We start from the raw sequence: 6,065 nt of genomic DNA, 5'->3' as shown, positions 1-6,065 counted from the left end.
GAGATGCTCATCTTGAATTTGCACGACTCGACCTTGTATCTTCTCATACTCTATCATACTATCTTGAGATGTATAAATAATTCTTCACTTGGAATCAAGCTCTAAAGATCTTGATCATCCATTGCTTATCACATAAGATAGAGTATGACTAATATTGAGTTCCACATAAGATCTCCATCTTCATTTCTTCTTATTGATCATATCACATATATATCTTTAAATCGATGATCTTGATGCCAATACACAAGGTGTATCTTTATCTTCATGGCATCCATACTTGAATCCAACACATGGAATACAAGTAGTACCTATGGAATATTCCTTCATATAAACTCAATGAAAACATTAGTCCATAGGGGTTGCCATTAATTACCAAAACCACACATAGGGGCAATATACCCTTACACATCGCCTCCTCAACACACGGCCAAAAGCACAAATCGCGAGACTGTTTCTGCCTCCAGCCTAGATGATGTAGCAACGACAATCACATACAACATCCATGCGCAATCTCCTAGCCAAGATCAAGCCATAGTGGGCAACCAGAACCGATGCACACACCACATCTAGATGCCACCGATGTGTCGTCATGTCAAGCTAGCGGCAACAGTGGCCTTCGCGGCCGAGGTCGAGCCCGAATCAGGCTCTGTGTGCCGCCACCAAGCCTCCCCGAGCACCAGGGTGCCGCTAGCTGCCACCACCTCACCTTGCACGTCCTGCAGTGCCGCTCTGCCGCACCTCCTTCTCCTTTTCCACCCGACCCTCCTTGCTCCTCGGGGCTCCGCCACCGTGGGTGGCTCTGTCGCTCGCACCCTAGCCACCACCCCGAAGCACCGCTCTAGAGCACCCTCTGTGCTCTCCGGCTTCAACGGGTCAGACGCCACCACCTGCTGCAGCAGCCAGGTTTTTAGGATTGGAGGGGGTCCTTCAGAACTACTCGAGCGGGAGCCGCCCGCGAGAAAAAGAAAAGGTCAGTTCTAGACCTACTTGTTGTAACGGTTTTGCGCTTTAATTCCGATCGGTGTGTCAGGTATACTATACGCCCGTATCTCATCCGTACACCGCGCGATGCAGATTTTCCCGCCGTGATTGAGCCAGATAAGCATTTGCATCACTGTTTTTGCTTTCTAGATTCCTTCTCGTTCTTGTGAGCGGAAAGAGGCGGCAAAAAGCATCGTCCAAAACCTGTTGGGCCGGCCCACTGACAAAATCACGTGAGCATTGGTAGTATGCTCTAATCCTTTTTAGTTCCGATCTGGGGTAGCTCGGCAAAGGGTTCAAGCTCTTGTAGTGAACTGAATTCTAATTCCTCGACACACTTTACTCAGCTCAACAGTTACAGATATATACACACACGCACACAGATCATGTCATTGTGATGGTGGCCATGATGCTACAATGGCGCTAGTGCTAAGGACTCGGTCATGTGGTTACAGGGTTATAGAGCATTACATACAAACGTGTCAGACTAATGTACAAGTCAACAACAGAAGCCATACTTCAACAGCCCCCCTCAGGCTGAACGTCGGATGGCAAGATGTTCAAACTGAACTTGAAATCCTGAAACGCTGACGAAGGGAGCCCCTTGGTAAACACATCGGCAAACTGAGAGGAGGTGGGCACATGTAGAACTTTGGCCTCACCAAGGGCAACCCGATCCCTGACAAAATGCAGATCTATCTCCACGTGTTTTGTACGCTGATGCAGAACGGGATTGGTGGAGAGATACATGGCGCTAACATTGTCGCACTAGATGAGTGTTGCTTTGGATGGCGGGCGATGAAGTTCTTGCAACAGCTGCCGTAACCAGCAGGACTCGGCCACACAATTTGCAACAACTCTATACTCCGCTTCGGCACTTGATTGCGAGACAGTAGGCTGCCTCTTTGAAGACCAGGAGACTAGATAGTCGCCTAGGAACACACAGAACCCGGAGGTCAATTTGCGGGTGTCTGGACACCCGGCCCAGTCCGCGTCGCTATAAGCAAGAAGTTCATGCGCTGAGGTGCGGAACAACTGCAGCCTGAAGTGAGATGTGCCCTTGAGGTACCGCAAGATCCTTTTGATCAGTTGGAAATGGGTTGTAGTAGGGGCATGCATGTAGAGACACACTTGATGGACAGCATATGCTATGTCCGACCGGGTGAGGGTAAGGTATTGTAGGGCACCGGCTAGGCTGCGGTACAATGGTGCATCAGGGAAGGGCGAGCCGTCGTGAGCTGAGACTTTAGAGCGAGTGTCAACGGGGGTGGAAATAGAATTGCAATGTGTCATGTGTGCTCGCTCAAGAATCTCAAGTGTATATTGCTGTTGAGACAAGAAGAGGCCGGTGGAGTTTTTGTGAACATTGATCCCAAGAAAGTGATGAAGATCACCTAGGTCGGTCGTGGAAAATTCTGAGGACAGAGAGGCAACTATAGACCGAAGAAGAGGTGTAGTATTGGCGGTGAGAATAATATCGTCGACATATAAAAGGAGATATGCGACATGAGTGCCTCGCCGGAGAATAAAGAGGGATGTGTCACATTTGGAGCCTACAAAACCAAATGTGAATAGATACGAGGTGAAGCGAGTGAACCAAGTTCGTGGTGCTTGTTTGAGGCCATACAAGGATTTGTTGAGGTGACAAACATGGTGTGGTAGATGGGAATCAACAAAACCAGAAGGTTGTTGGGAGTAGACGGTTTCTTGGAGATTACCGTGAAGAAATGCATTCTTGACGTCGAGTTGGTTGATTGGCCATGCTTGAGAGGTTGCAAGGGCGAGCACCACTCGAATTGTTGCTGGTTTGACAACCGGGCTAAAGGTCTCACCATAGTCCACGCCGGCTTGTTGAGTGAATCCGCGCACCACCCATCTTTCTTTGTAGCGCGAAAGAGAGCCATTGGAGTTCAGCTTGTGGCGAAAAATCCATTTGCCGGTGACCACGTTTGCACCTGCAGGACAGGGAACCAAAGACCAAGTGTCATTCTGTAACAAAGCGTTAAAATCATCGAGCATTGCAGCGTGCCAATTTGGGTCCTTAAGAGCCTGTTTATAGGAAGAAGGCAGTGGTGAAATGGGTGGAGCTGTGGTGGTAATGGAAAGGTCAAAAAGTTGTCGGGCATCAAAAATCCGTTTTTGGCTCGAGTTTGCATGCGGTGTGCATTATGGGGTGGCTGTACCGGAATTGCCTGTGGTGGCAGAGCGGAGTGAGGTGGCGGAGGCAGAGTGGCTGGAGGTGGGCTCGGTGGGCCGCCTGGCGTGTCATTTGAGGTGGATGCGGACGTGTCCAATGATTGGGACGTGGGGTCGCTGTCTCCCGCAGGGCTTGGTGCGGCAGGTGAGGTGGATCCGATCGACGCGGATCCTGAGGGAGATGCAGGTGTAGCTGGTAGGTGGAGGCGGATCCCGGGGTGGATTTGGCGAGGATTTTCTGTGGCTGGTGTGGTTGAGCACGGTGGTGTGGCTTGGGTAGGTTGTGTATATGGAAAAATGGCCTCATCAAATATAACATGACGTGATACGATGACACGTCTGGTGGCTAGATCAAAGCAACGGAACCCCTCGTGTTCGTGTGGATACCCGAGGAAAACACAACGGGTGGATCGGGCGTGGAGTTTGTTGTTTGTGGTGGCATATAGGTTGGGGTAGCAAAGACAACCAAAGGTTCTAAGATGAGTGTAGGTGGGATGTTGATGAAATAGGAGGAAGTGCGGAGTGGCATGATTGATGGACTTAGAGGGGCGAATATTGATGAGGTGATTGGCAGTGTGAAGGGCCTCTACCCAAAATTGGGGTGGAAGGTTAGCTTGAGCGAGCAAGGTTCTAATTATGTCATTAGTTGTGCGGAGCATGCATTCGGCTTTGCCATTTTGTGGTGAAGTGTGTGGGCAAGAAAACGGAAGGAAACGCCGTTGGTGGAGAAGAAGGAACGGAGTTCATTGTTTAGGAATTCGCCGCCGTTGTCACATTGAACACATTGGATGATTTTGTTAGATTGTGTTTTGATGTAGACGAAAAATCGTTGGAGGATGGAGGCAGTGTTGGATTTGTGGCGGAGAGGGAAGGCCCATGAGTAGTGTGAGAAGTCATCGAGTACAATGAGATAATAGTCATAGCCAGAAAAACTTGTAACATGGGAGGTCCATAGATCACAATGTATAAGTTGAAATGGTGATGTAGTAAAGCTAGAAGATGTAGGAAAAGATAGTCTAGGCTGCCGCCCTAATTGGCAGGCTTCACACACTGGAGAGCTAGTGCTACTCTTATTAGATGGTTGAGGAAAAACAGAAGAAATTTTGGAGAGACTATCATTGCTGGGTGTCCAAGCCGCCGATGCCAAAGATCGCGGGTTGTAGAGATCGTCAGGGCCGTGTTGGTTTGCTGGTGGAGGTTGCCGAAGAAACGGTAGAGATCGCCACGGCTACTGGAGCGCAGGAGGATGATCCGCGTTGCTAGGTCCTTCACAGAGAAGCCATAAGGGTCAAATTCAATAGAGGTTGTCACGGGTGAACTTACGAACGGAAATAAGAGATTTGATGACAGAGGGTGAAACAAGAACGTGGTTGAGATGAAAGGGACGGGAAGTGAGAGTGGTAGAGCCAACAGAATATATAGGCATAGTAGACCCATTGCCAACTACAATACTTCGAGAATTAACGTTTGCAAGAGAATGAGATGAGGTGAGGTTACCCTGATTGTTGGTGACGTGCGTGGTGGCGCCGGAGTCGAGGACCCAATCGCCGCCGGGGTGGAAGCTGGTGGTGTTGCTTGGAGCAGTGTTGAACATGGCGTAGTAGTCGTAGGAATGCACCGACGGAGGAGTGTACAGGGCTTGCATCGGCGGTGGCGGCGATGGTGTGTACGTCGCGTGGTACACCTGGTGGTGCGCACCAGGGCGAGGACCGAGGACGCCAGCGGCATTGGGCGGCGTCCAGGTGATCTGGCGTGGCTGCTGGTAGCCAGAAGGAGCGGCGCTGTAGCCCTGCTGCTGAGGATTTCCGTAGCCCGGGTTGCCGTAGCCGGGGTTGTAGACGCCGCGGCCGCCGTGATCACCGCGCCCACGCCAACGTCCATGCAAACGACCTTGGAAGCCCTGGTTGCGGTAGCCCTGGTTTCCGTAGCCCTGGTTGCCGTAGGAGTTCTGCCCGTATTGCTGGTAACCACCACCGCGCCCATGATGCTGCTGGCCACCGTCGCGACCCGGCTGCCCGTAGCCAGAGTTGCCGCGGTCACCACCGCGAGGGCAGTTGCGGGCCATGTGGCCTGGCTCGCCGCACGCGTAGCAGGTCCCGTTGAAACGGAACCCAGTGGATCCGTTGTTGCCGTTGGCGTTGGCGTGCAGAACCTGAGGGCTCTCCTTGGCCTTGGACTTCAATTTCTCCTCCACGAGCTGGAGACGGGACTGGGCTTGCATGAAGGTGGGGAAGGGCTGCGCCAGCTCCAGCATCTCTTGATGCACCTTGAATCGCTCGTCAAGGCCGTCGATGAGGCGCATGGTGAGTTTCTTGTCGGTGAATGGAGCACCGACGTCGCCAAGCGCATCGGCCACCCCCTTCAGCTTGCGGCAATAGGCGATGACGCCCATATCACCCTGCACAATGTTGTTGAATTCTTTGTCGAGGTAGATCTCGCGTCCTTCGGCGTTCTCGGTGAAGAAGTGCGCCAGAGCCTGCCAGTACGTGTAGGCAGTGCTGTCAGCCTGGAGGATCACGTCTTGGAGCTCGTCGGAAATGGTGGTGTAGATATTGAGCACGATGTCGACGTCGGCGGAGCGCCACTCCGCATCAACGAGGTGAGGATCCGTCTCCTCCTCGACGTGATCGCAAGCGCTGAACTTGGTGAGGACGAAGAGGAAGAAGTTGCGCCACTTGTTGTAGTTCCCGACTTCGGCGTCGAGCTTGAACTTGATGAAGCGGGTGATGTCGACGCTATCCGTGGTGGGTTGAGAAGGAAGCAGCTGCACAGAGGTGTTGGCGAGGTGGCGCGCCAGAGAAGAGTCGTCGTCGGCCATGGAGGAAGAGAGGAGGAGAGAGAGGGGATAGAGGTGGCTCTGATACCAAATTGAATTCTATTCCTCGACA

This window comes from Lolium perenne, chromosome 4, assembly GCF_019359855.2.
Source record: "Lolium perenne isolate Kyuss_39 chromosome 4, Kyuss_2.0, whole genome shotgun sequence".
Lineage (NCBI taxonomy): Eukaryota > Viridiplantae > Streptophyta > Magnoliopsida > Poales > Poaceae > Lolium > Lolium perenne.
Note: the sequence above shows the minus strand (reverse complement) of the source record.